This window comes from Panulirus ornatus, chromosome 17 (assembly GCF_036320965.1).
Source record: "Panulirus ornatus isolate Po-2019 chromosome 17, ASM3632096v1, whole genome shotgun sequence".
In the NCBI taxonomy this organism is placed as follows: Eukaryota; Metazoa; Arthropoda; class Malacostraca; order Decapoda; family Palinuridae; genus Panulirus; species Panulirus ornatus.
Window position 1 is genome coordinate 45,985,834 of NC_092240.1, and position 13,201 is coordinate 45,999,034.

The window sequence follows — 13,201 nt, forward strand, 5'->3', positions numbered from 1 at the left end:
ATATGTAGATGTTAGAAGAAAGCATTGTCTTGATTAGTGCCAACAGGTCAATTATTCCTATCCTTTCACCAGTTTGTACTGTAGTTCCATATTGGCATGATACTGAATCATTTCTAGTATCAGATGACTATCTTCCCATACAGCTATGTCTATTATTTTTCAGTTTTTCTTAATTAGCTGCATTCCTTGTCATAGATGAGCTACATTTGTGTTGACTGTTTAGATAACATTTATGTTTCACTTATCAAAATGCTCCAGTCACTGCTAAAAAGTTCTCGCATCATGTTTTGCCTCTTTAAAGAGGGAAGGAAATAAAGATGTTCCTCTGTTCATATGACCTAATTTCAGTGCTAGAATAAATGGTAAATTGCCAGACTTCTCTAACCCGTAACCCATAAATAGCTGCTTCCTGCAGTGTGCCTTCTGGAAGACATAGTTTGTTTTGAATTGCCTGCCTTTGCAATATGAGGACTGATGATTCTTGCTTTCACTTAAATTCCTGGTTATTATTTGATTCCACCCCTTAGCCATGGATGTAGCTTTGAAAAAAAATATCATTCATCACAGCCAGCCATATATCTTCAGAGCTTAGTTATATTATGAGGGTGGGAAGCCAGATTTACACTTGAACCATTTTTGTCCTTTTCATGATAAAGGAAACAGTTCCTCTTGTATCATTGTTTATGCATTTAATGAATATGTTTACTTTTTCATTTATTCCTGTAAATAATGTTTTGTATGTGTAGATGAAGCATAGATATGTAAAGGGTGCTTAGAACCATATTACATCCTCTATGTTAGGATTGCTGGTCTTACTTTCTGTCTCATCAAAATTAGACAACAGGACTAGTCCTTCCATCTTATAAGTACCATACATGTACTTAAATCTCAATGATTTTCTTCCAATATGTCCTCTTACTTAAACTTCACTTATTTTTTTCCACATAAGTTTATGTATATATATGTATATACATGTGAATATGGGCCATTCTTTCGTCTATTTCCTTGCGCTACCTCACTAACGCGGGAGACAGCAACTAAATATGATAAATGAAATATGTTCTCTTGCCATCTCCTGTGTGCAGTCATTTATAATGTAATCATGACCCCTTTTTCCCAACATAATGGTGTACTAAGAATCTTTGGGTTCCCTCCTGACTCTACTGCCAGTGAAGGGAGGGTTCATACAGAAGTAGTAATGGCCCCTCCCACGACCTTCCCCTCTCTAATAGACCTGCCCTTTTTTCTGTTCATTATATTAACATTCATGGTTTCTCCAGTAACCTCTCTTCTGTTGAATGCCATCTGACTAGTATATCTCCTAATATTAACCTTACTTCCCTCTGAGACCCAATTGCCTGATGATTTTCTCTCTAGGCTGTTTTATATACCCAAACATAATCTCCATTCATGATTCCAGTTAGGTGGTGTGTATGTTTATTCCAACATCACCACACCTGTTGCACTCTTCAAGGGCATTGAGTCACCAAACTTTGATGTATCTGGCTCCAGGTCTGTATCCCAACTACCAACAATTTTTTTTTTTTCACCTGCTGCCTTCTAAATTCTACAAATTCAGTATCCCTTTGACTATCTAAACTCATACTATGGCACTGTGGTGTCCAATTACCCAGAAGATGAGATCTTTTGCCAAGGGATTTCAGTATTCACCATAGTGAGTGTTTGAATTCCTTTCATATGGATAGTGGGGGACTGAAGCCCTCGTGTTCTCTATTCTCAGTGATTTAGAGCAGGTTATCTTCCACCCCTACCTGTATTCCTCTTCAATATGACCACTCTTCTGGTATTCTCAATCTGTTTTTCAGTTTTTAATCTCTAATCCCTCATGCTCTAACTACACAGTCTCACCCCCCCTCCCATTGGTTTGTCTAACTGCTCTCTCATGAATGTATCTATTTTAACAGTTTCTCCTCCTCCAGTAGCCCCTTCTAAGTGTGAATATTGGCACACCAACAAAGCTGACTGGAATAACTTATGAAAGTTCTTTTCTGACTTTCTCATGTGGTGATGCTTCTGACTTTGCCAAATGCATAGAAGAGGTTATTGTTGCAGTAATGGAAACATTTGTTTCTTCCTCCTCCAAGACAACATCTTCCAATCCATGGTTCAGCTGTTCCTGCTGTGAGGCCATTCGGGCAAGGGATCAGGCATATCCAGCTTGGAATATCTCTCCTTCCTCCAACTCTCATTCAGCATTTCTCATTGCCTGTAATCATTGCAAGTACATTATCCATGTTCATTTATGCAAAGGAAGTGCAATAACCTCTCTTCTTCATCCACTGATAGGTCTTTCTGGTCTTCAGATAAGGGAATTGCTAATGTCTTCTTTTGCTTGTATCTTCCTTCACTGTTCCATTCTGACAGTACTATAACTGTCATTTCCATAGACAAAGCAACTCTCTTTGGTTCTTGTTTTTCGTCTAACTCTACCTTGGATGACTTTAACATTCTTTGATGCTACTTGTACTAATATTATGCCCCTTCCCATAATCTCTTTAAACTGTTTGAAAATTGCTTCTATCTCTGGACAAAAGCAAAGTTTTAGGTCCAGATGGCATTCATCCCTGTGTATTGAACTTGCACCTTTGCTTGATATTCTTTTCCTTTTCTGTTTAAAAACTAGAAGTTTCCCATCCCTAAGAAGTTTGCCATCCCTAGGAAGGGTAACTTTTCAAACCCCTCTAACTATTGTCTTGTTGCTTTGACATCAACTATTGTCAAAGTCTTTGAATCCTTCCTCAACTCCCATAACCTCAGACATCTTTAATCTCATAGTCTTCTCTTTGATCACCAGTATGGCTTGCATAAGGCGAGATCCACTTGTGGTATTCTTTCTTACTAATGTCTGATCATCCTGAAAATTTTGGGGAACCTAATGTAGTTGCCCATGACATATCCAATGCTTTTCACTGGATGTGGCATCAGGGTCTCATCTCTAAGTTCCCCTCTTTTGTGTTCTCTCCATCACTCTGCTCCCTCATATTTTGCTCTCTCTCTGGCCAGTCTATCTCCATGGTTGTTGATGGATCAGTCTCTCTCTCTTTCCCGTCAACAGCAGTGATCCTCAGGGCTCTGTCATGTCTCCTACACTTTTTCTCCATTTGATGTTCTTCCACAGATAACCAAATAAATGCATTCATTCGCAGATGACTCAACATCACATTGCTCTACATCCTTCAATTCTGTTCCTTTTTCACTCCTTCAATCTGCATCTCATCTCATCACAATTTCCTCAATAAACTAAGACTTGGATGGGATATCTCGGTGGGATGGACAAAATCTGTTTTAAGTTTAAGGCCTACAAGATCCAGTGTCTGCCCCCATCTCTCTATCAAAAATTTCTCACAACTTTCCTCCCTCCTCTGACTGTTCTGTGATTCCACCTCTTAACTCATTGAACATACTTGGTGTTGCTGTAACATCTGTTCCATCTTGGAAACCTTACATTATGGAAATAGCTAAGTCTGTTGCTAAGGAAAAGGAAGCCCTGTTTAGATGAAATTTCTTTTCTTCTGAACTGTTGCTCTGTTTATTTGAAGGATTGATCTGTCCTTATATGGAGTACTGGTCTAGTTCTGCATCTTACTTAAGAGTTGAATCGCAAGCTGTATAACATTGGTTGTTGGTTTAATATTTTGCCTTTGTTTGAATTCACAGTTATATGATTTTCTTGTATATATATATCTTTATTTTAATCATTTGATTGATGTTCTTTGAAAATTATATCTCCCCTATCCCTTGGGATAGGGGAGAGAGAATACTTCCCATGCATTCCCCGCATGTCGTAGAAAGCAACTAAAGAGGACAGGATTGGGATACTAGAAACCCTCCCCTCCTTGTATTTTAACTTTCTAAAAGGGGAAACAGAAGAAAGAGTCATGCGGGGAGTGTTCATCCTTCTCAAAAGCTCAGATTGGGGTGTCTACATGTGTGTGGATATAGCCAAGATGAGAAAAAAGGAGAGATAGGTGGTATGTTTGAGGAAAGGAACCTGGATGTTTTGGTTCTGAGTGAAACGAAGCTCAAGGGTAAAGGGGAAGAGTGGTTTGGGAAAGTCTTGGGAGTAAAGTCAGGGGTTGGTGAGAGGACAAGAGCAAAGGAAGAAGTAGCACCACTCTGAAGCAGAGTTGTGGTAGTATGTGATAGAGTGTAAGAAAGTAAACTCTAAATTGATATGGGTAAAACTGAAAGCGGATGGAGAGAGATGGGTGATTTTTGGTGCCTATGCACCTGGTGATGATAAGAAAGATCATGAGAGGCAAGTGTTTTGGGAGCAGCTAAATGAGTGCGTTAGCAGCTTTGATGCATGAGACTGGGTTATAGTGATAGGTGATTTGAATGGAAAGGTGAGTGATGTGGCAGTTAAGAGTTTAATTGGTGTACATGGGGTGTTCAGTGTTGTAAATGGAAATGGTGAAGAGCTTGTAGATTTGTGTGATGAAAAGAGGACTGGTGATTGGGAATACCTGGTTTAAGAGGAGAGATATACATAAGTATATGTATGTAAGTAGGAGAGATGGCCACAGAGCTTTATTGGCTTCGTGTTAAGTGATAGGCACGTGAAAGAGAGACTTTTGGATGTTAATGTGCTGAGAGGGGCAACTGGAGGGATGTCTCATCATTATCTTGTGGAGGCAAAGGTGAAGATTTGTAGAAGTTTTCAGAAAGGAAGAGAGAATGTTGTTGTGAAAAAAGTGGTGAGAGTAAATGAGCTTGGAAAGGAGACTTGTGTGAGGAAGTACCAGGAGAGATTGAGTGCAGAATGGAAAAAGGTGACAGCAAATGACTAAAGGGGAGTTAGGGAGGAATAGGATGTATTTAGGGAAACAGTGATGGCATTGACAAAAGATACTGTGGCATGAGAAAGGTGGGAGGTGGGCAGATTAGAAAGGGTAGTAAGTGGTGGGATGAAGAAGTATAATTGTTAGTGAAAGAGAAGAGAGAGTTTGGATGATTTTTGCCGGGAAATAGTGCAAATGACTGGGAGATGTATAAAAGAAAGAGGCAGGAGGTCAAGAGAAAGGTGCAAGAGGTGAAAAAGAGGGCAGATGATGGGATGAAATAGTACCAATAAATTTTAGGGAGGTAGGGGATGGGGAGAAAGAATATTTCCCACGCATTCCTCACGTGTCGTAGGAGGCGACTAAAAGGGACGGGAGCGGGGGGCTAGAAACCCTCCCTTCCTTGTATTTTAGCTTTCTGAAAGGGGAAACAGAAGGAGGAGTCATGCGGGGAGTGTACATCCTCCTCGAAGGCTGAGATTAGCGAGTCTAAATGTATGTGGATGTAACCAAGATGAGAAAAAAGGAGAGACAGGTAGTATGTTTGAGGAAAGGAACCTGGATGTTTTGGTTCTGAGTGAAATGAAGCTCAAGGGTAAAGGGGAAGAGTGGTTTGGGAATGTCTTGGGAGTAAAGTCAGGGGTTAGTGAGTGGACAAGAGCAAGGGAAAGAGTGGCACTACTACTGAAACAGGAAAGGTGGGAGTATGTGATAGAGTGTAAGAAAGTAAACTCTAGATTGTTATAGGTAAAACTGAAAGTTGATGGAGAGAGATGGGTGATTATTGGTGCAAATGCACCTGGGCATGAGAAGAGAGATCATGAGAGGCAAGTGTTTTGGGAGCAGCTGAGTGATTGTGGTAGTAGTTTTGATGCACGACCAAATTGGAGGTGGAGAGATGGAGTGAAAAAGATTTTGAGTGATCGGGGACTGAACATGCAGGAGGGTGAAAGGCGTGCAAGGAATAGAGTGAATTGGAATGATGTGGTATACCGGGGTCGACGTGCTGTCAATGGATTGAACCAGGGCATGTGAAGCATCTGGGGTAAACCATGGAAAGTTCTGTGGGGCCTGGATGTGGAAAGGGAGCTGTGGTTTTGGTGCATTATTACGTGACAGCTAGAGACTGAGTGTGAACGAAGTTGCCTTTGTTGTCTTTTCCTAGCGCTACCCCGCACTCATGAGGGGGGAGGTGGTTGTTATTTCATGTGTGGTGGGGTGACGATGGGAATGAATAAAGGCAGACAGTATAAATTATGTACATGTGTATATATGTATATGTCTGTGTGTGTATATATATGTATACGTTGAGATGTATAGGTATGTACATGTGTATGTGGGTGGGTTGGGCCATTCTTTCGTCTGTTTCTTTGTGCTACCTCGCTGATGTGGGAGACAGCGACAGAGCAAATAAATACATAAATAATTAAAATGTATAAGTATGTATATGTGCGTGTGTGGACATATATGTATATACATTTGTGTGTAGGTGGGTTGGGCTATTTTTTTGTCTGTTTCCTTGCGCTACCTCGCTATCGCGTGAGACAGTGATAAAGTACAGTAGAATGATATATAAATATATGTATATATGTTGTGGATGAGAGAGCTTGATAAGTGAGTCAGTTGTTGTTCGCTGATGAAACAGCGCTGGTGGCTGATTCGGGTGAGAAACTGCAGAAGCTGGTGACCGAGTTTGTTAGAGTGTGAAAGAAGAAAGCTGAGAGTAAATGTGAATAAGAGCAAGGTTATTAAGTACAGAAGGGTTCAGTGACAAGTCAATAGGGAGGTAAGTGTGAATGGAGAAAAACTGGAGGAAGTGAAGTGTTTTAGATATCTGGAAGTGGATTTGGCAGGGGATGGAACCATGGAAGCGGAAGTGAATCATAGGGTGGGGGAGGGGGCGAAAGTTTTGGGAGAGTTGAAAAGTGTTTGGAAGTCAAGAATGTTATCTTGGAAAGCAAAAATAGGTATGTTTGAAGGAATAGTGGTTCCAACAATGTTATATGGTAGCGAGGCGTGGGCTATAGATAGAGTTGTGTGGAGGAGGGTGGATGTGTTGGAAATGAGATGTTTGAGGACAATATGTGGTGTGAGGTGGTTTGATCGAGTAAGTAATGAAAGTGTAAGAGAGATATGTGGTAATAAAAAGAGTGTGGTTGAGAGAGCAGAAGGTGTTTTGAAATGGTTTGGTCTCATGGAGAGAATGAGTGAGGAAAGATTGACAAAGAGGATATATATGTCAGAGGTGGAGGTAATGAAGAGAAGTGGGAGACCATATTGGAGGTGAAAGATGGAGTGAAAAAGATTTTGAGTGATTGGGGCCTGAACATACAGGAGGGTGAAAGGCATGCAAGGAATAGAGTGAATTGGAACGATGTGATATACCAGGGTTGAAGTGGTGTCAATGGATTGAACCAGGTCATGTGAAGCATCTGGGGTAAACCATGGAAAGTTGTGTGGGGCCTGGATGTGGAAAGGGAGTTGTGGTTTTGGTGCATTATTCATGACAGGTAGACACTGAGTGTGAACGAGTATGGCCTTTGTTGTCCTTTCCTGGTGCTACCTCGCATGCATTCGGGAGAGAGGCTTATCTGTTCATGTGTGGCAGGATGGCGTCAGAAAAGGTAGCATGAATGAATATATACATGTGCATTTATGTATATGTTTGTGTATGTATATGTATGTATATGTTGAAATGTATAGGTATGCGTGTGTGGGCATTGTGTATATACATGTGTATGTGGGTGGGTTGAGCCATTCTTTCGTCTGTTTCCTTGCGCTACCTCGCTAACGCAGGAGACAGCGACAAAGTATAATAAATGATAAATAGAGGAATAGTGGTTCCAACAATGTTATATGGTTGCGAGGCATGGGCTATGGATAGTGTTATGTGGAGGAGGGTGGATGTGCTGTAAATGAGATGTTTGAGGACAATATGTGGTGTGAGATGGTTTCATCAAGTAAGTAATAATAGGGTAAGAGAGTATGGTTGAGAGAGCAGAAGAGGGTGTTTTGAAATAGTTTGGTCACTTGGAGAGAATGAGTGAGGAAAGATTGACCAAGAGAGGATATATGTGTCAGAGGTGGAGGGAACGAGGAGAAGGGGAAGACCAAATTGGAGGTGGAAAGATGGAGTGAAAAAGATTTTGAGTGATTGGGGCCTGAACATACAGGAGGGTGAAAGGCGTGCAAGGAATAGAGTGAATTGGACCAACGTGCTGTCAATGGATTGGACCAGGGCATGTGAAGCGTCTGGGGTAAACCACGGAAAGTTGTGTGGGGCCTGGATGTGGAAAGGGAGCTGTGATTTCGGTGTATTATTACATGACAGCTAGAGACTGAGTGTGAACGAAAGTGGCCTTTGTTGTCTTTTCCTAGTGCTACCTCGCGCACATGAGGGGGGAGGGGGTTGTTATTTCATGTGTGGCGAAGTGGTGATGGGAGTGAATAAAGGCAGATAGTATGAATTATGTACATGTGTATATATGTATGTGTCTGTGTGTGTATATATATAAAATAAATATAAAATGAATAAATAGATTGTGGGGGAGGGGGCGAAAATTCTGGGAGCCTTGAAGAATGTGTGGAAGTCGAGAACATTATCTCGGAAAGCAAAAATGGGTATGTTTGAAGGAATAGTGGTTCCAACAATGTTGTATGGTTGCGAGGCGTGGACTATGGATAGAGTTGTGCGCAGGAGGATGGATGTGCTGGAAATGAGATGTTTGAGGACAATGTGTGGTGTGAGGCGGTTTGATCGAGTAAGTAACGTAAGGGTAAGAGAGATGTGTGGAAATAAAAAGAGCGTGGTTGAGAGAGCAGAAGAGGGTGTTTTGAAATGGTTTGGTCACATGGAGAGAATGAGTGAGGAAAGATTGACCAAGAGGATATATGTGTCGGAGGTGGAGGGAACGAGGAGAAGAGGGAGACCAAATTGGAGGTGGAAAGATGGAGTGAAAAAGATTTTGTGTGATCGGGGCCTGAACATGCAGGAGGGTGAAAGGAGGGCAAGGAATAGAGTGAATTGGAGCGATGTGGTATACCGGGGTTGACGTGCTGTCAGTGGATTGAATCAAGGCATGTGAAGCGTCTGGGGTAAACCATGGAAAGCTGTGTAGGTATGTATATTTGTGTGTGTGGACGTATGTATATACATGTGTATGGGGGTGGGTTGGGCCATTTCTTTCGTCTGTTTCCTTGCACTACCTCGCAAACGCGGGAGACAGCGACAAAGCAAAAAAAAAAAAAATATATATATATATATATATATATATATATGATTATTTATTTATTTATTTATTTATTCATTTTGCTTTGTCGCTGTCTCCCGCGTTTGCGAGGTAGCGCAAGGAAACAGACGAAAGAAATATATATATATATATATATATATATATATATATATATATATATATATATATATATATATATATATATATATATATATATATATATCCCTGGGGATAGGGGAGAAAGAATACTTCCCACGTATTCCCTGCGTGTCGTAGAAGGCGACTAAAAGGGAAGGGAGCGGGGGGCTGGAAATCCTCCCCTCTCGTTTTTTTTTTAATTTTCCAAAAGAAGGAACAGAGAAGGGGGCCAGGTGAGGATATTCCCTCAAAGGCCCAGTCCTCTGTTCTTAACGCTACCTCGCTATCGCGGGAAATGGCGAATAGTATGAAAAAAAAAAAAAAAAAAAAATATATATATATATATATATATATATATATATATATATATATATATATATATATATTCACTCTTCTTTTCCGAAAACCCATACAAATCTTCACCTTAGCCTCCACAAGATAATGATCAGACATCCCTCCAGTTGCACCTCTCAGCACATTAACATCCAAAAGTCTCTCTTTCGCACGCCTGTCAATTAACACGTAATCCAATAATGCTCTCTGGCCATCTCTCCTACTCACATAAGTATACTTATGTATATCGCGCTTTTTAAACCAGGTATTCCCAATCATCAGTCCTTTTTCAGCACATAAATCTACAAGCTCTTCACCATTTCCATTTACAACACTGAACACCCCATGTATACCAATTATTCCCTCAACTGCCACATTACTCACCTTTGCATTCAAATCACCCATCACTATAACCCGGTCTCGTGCATCAAAACCACTAACACACTCATTCAGCTGCTCCCAAAACACTTGCCTCTCATGATCTTTCTTCTCATGCCCGGGTGCATATGCACCAATAATCACCCACCTCTCTCCATCAACTTTCAGTTTTACCCATATTAATCGAGAATTTACTTTCTTACATTCTATCACATACTCCCACAACTCCTGTTTCAGGAGTACTGCTACTCCTTCCCTTGCTCTTGTCCTCTCACTAACCCCTGACTTTACTCCCCAGACATTCCCAAACCACTCTTCCCCTTTACCCTTGAGCTTCGTTTCACTCAGAGCCAAAACATCCAGGTTCCTTTCCTCAAACATACTACCTATCTCTCCTTTTTTCACATCTTGGTTACATCCACACACATTTAGACACCCCACTCTGAGCCTTCGAGGAGGATGAGCACTCCCCGCGTGACTCCTTCTTCTGTTTCCCATTTTAGAAAGTTAATACAAGGAGGGGAGGATTTCTGGCCCCCCGCTCCCGTGGGGTGAAGAGGGTGGTGAGAGTAAGTGAGCTTGGGAAGGAGACCTGTGTGAGGAAGTACCAGGAGAGACTGAGTACAGAATGGAAAAAGGTGAGAGCAATGGAAGTAAGGGGAGTGGGGGAGGAATGGGATGTATTTAGGGAATCAGTGATGGATTGCGCAAAAGATGCTTGTGGCATGAGAAGAGTGGGAGGTGGGTTGATTAGAAAGGGTAGTGAGTGGTGGGATGAAGAAGTAAGAGTATTAGTGAAAGAGAAGAGAGAGGCATTTGGACGATTTTTGCAGGGAAAAAATGCAATTGAGTGGGAGATGTATAAAAGAAAGAGACAGGAGGTCAAGAGAAAGGTGCAAGAGGTGAAAAAAAGGGCAAATGAGAGTTGGGGTGAGAGAGTATCATTAAATTTTAGGGAGAATAAAAAGATGTTCTGGAAGGAGGTAAATAAAGTGCGTAAGACAAGGGAGCAAATGGGAACTTCAGTGAAGGGCGCAAATGGGGAGGTGATAACAAGTAGTGGTGATGTGAGAAGGAGATGGAGTGAGTATTTTGAAGGTTTGTTGAATGTGTTTGATGATAGAGTGGCAGATATAGGGTGTTTTGGTCGAGGTGGTGTGCAAAGTGAGAGGGTTAGGGAAAATGATTTGTTAAACAGAGAAGAGGTAGTGAAAGCTTTGCGGAAGATGAAAGCCGGCAAGGCAGCAGGTTTGGATGGTATTGCAGTGGAATTTATTAAAAAAGGGGGTGACTGTATTGTTGACTGGTTGGTAAGGTTATTTAATGTATGTATGACTCATGGTGAGGTGCCTGAGGATTGGCGGAATGCGTGCATAGTGCCATTGTACAAAGGCAAAGGGGATAAGAGTGAGTGCTCAAATTACAGAGGTATAAGTTTGTTGAGTATCCCTGGTAAATTATATGGGAGGGTATTGATTGAGAGGGTGAAGGCATGTACAGAGCATCAGATTGGGGAAGAGCAGTGTGGTTTCAGAAGTGGTAGAGGATGTGTGGATCAGGTGTTTGCTTTGAAGAATGTATGTGAGAAATACTTAGAAAAGCAAATGGATTTGTATGTAGCATTTATGGATCTGGAGAAGGCATATGATAGAGTTGATAGAGATGCTCTGTGGAAGGTATTAAGAATATATGGTGTAGGAGGAAAGTTGTTAGAAGCAGTGAAAAGTTTTTATCGAGGATGTAAGGCATGTGTACGTGTAGGAAAAGAGGAAAGTGATTGGTTCTCAGTGAATGTAGGTTTGCGGCAGGGGTGTGTGATGTCTCCATGGTTGTTTAATTTGTTTATGGATGGGGTTGTTAGGGAGGTAAATGCAAGAGTTTTGGAAAGAGGGGCAAGTATGAAGTCTGTTGGGGATGAGAGAGCTTGGGAAGTGAGTCAGTTGTTGTTCGCTGATGATACAGCGCTGGTGGCTGATTCATGTGAGAAACTGCAGAAGCTGGTGACTGAGTTTGGTAAAGTGTGTGGAAGAAGAAAGTTAAGAGTAAATGTGAATAAGAGCAAGGTTATTAGGTACAGTAGGGTTGAGGGTCAAGTCAATTGGGAGGTGAGTTTGAATGGAGAAAAACTGGAGGAAGTGAAGTGTTTTAGATATCTGGGAATGGATCTGGCAGCGGATGGAAACATGGAAGCGGAAGTGGATCATAGGGTGGGGGAGGGGGGCGAAAATTCTGGGGGCCTTGAAGAATGTGTGGAAGTCGAGAACATTATCTCGGAAAGCAAAAATGGGTATGTTTGAAGGAATAGTGGTTCCAACAATGTTGTATGGTTGCGAGGCGTGGGCTATGGATAGAGTTGTGCGCAGGAGGATGGATGTGCTGGAAATGAGATGTTTGAGGACAATGTGTGGTGTGAGGTGGTTTGATCGAGTGAGTAACGTAAGGGTAAGAGAGATGTGTGGAAATAAAAAGAGCGTGGTTGAGAGAGCAGAAGAGGGTGTTTTGAAGTGGTTTGGGCACATGGAGAGAATGAGTGAGGAAAGATTGACCAAGAGGATATATGTGTCGGAGGTGGAGGGAACGAGGAGAAGAGGGAGACCAAATTGGAGGTGGAAAGATGGAGTGAAGAAGATTTTGTGTGATCGGGGCCTGAACATGCAGGAGGGTGAAAGGAGGGCAAGGAATAGAGTGAATTGGAGCGATGTGGTATACCGGGGTTGACGTGCTGTCAGTGGATTGAATCAAGGCATGTGAAGCGTCTGGGGTAAACCATGGAAAGCTGTGTAGGTATGTATATTTGCGTGTGTGGACGTATGTATATACATGTGTATGGGGGGGGTTGGGGCATTTCTTTCGTCTGTTTCCTTGCGCTACCTCGCAAACGCGGGAGACAGCGACAAAGTATAATAAAAAAATATAATAATATATATATATATTATCCCTGGGGATAGGGGATTAAGAATACTTCCCACGTATTCCCTGCGTGTCGTAGAAGGCGACTAAAAGGGGAGGGAGCGGGGGGCTGGAAATCCTCCCCTCTCGTTTTTTTTTTTTTTTTTTTTTTTTTTTTTTTTTTTTTTTTCAAAAGAAGGAACAGAGAATTGGGCCAGGTGAGGGTATTCCCTCAAAGGCCCAGTCCTCTGTTCTTAACGCTACCTCGCTAATGCAGGAAATGGCGAATAGTTTGAAAGAAAGAAAGAAAATATATATATATATATATATATATATATATATATATATATATATATATATATATATATATATATATATATATATATATATATATATGGATGTGGAAAGGGACAGCATGACAGCTAGAGACTG

At 41.4% G+C, this 13,201-nt stretch overlaps 1 protein-coding gene across 1 annotated transcript in view; it reads left to right on the forward strand.

Moving 5' to 3' along the window:
• LOC139754434 (proteasome activator complex subunit 4-like) overlaps positions 1-13,201 on the forward strand; it is a 576,322-nt gene that overhangs the window by 271,904 nt on the left and 291,217 nt on the right. The window lies entirely within an intron of this gene.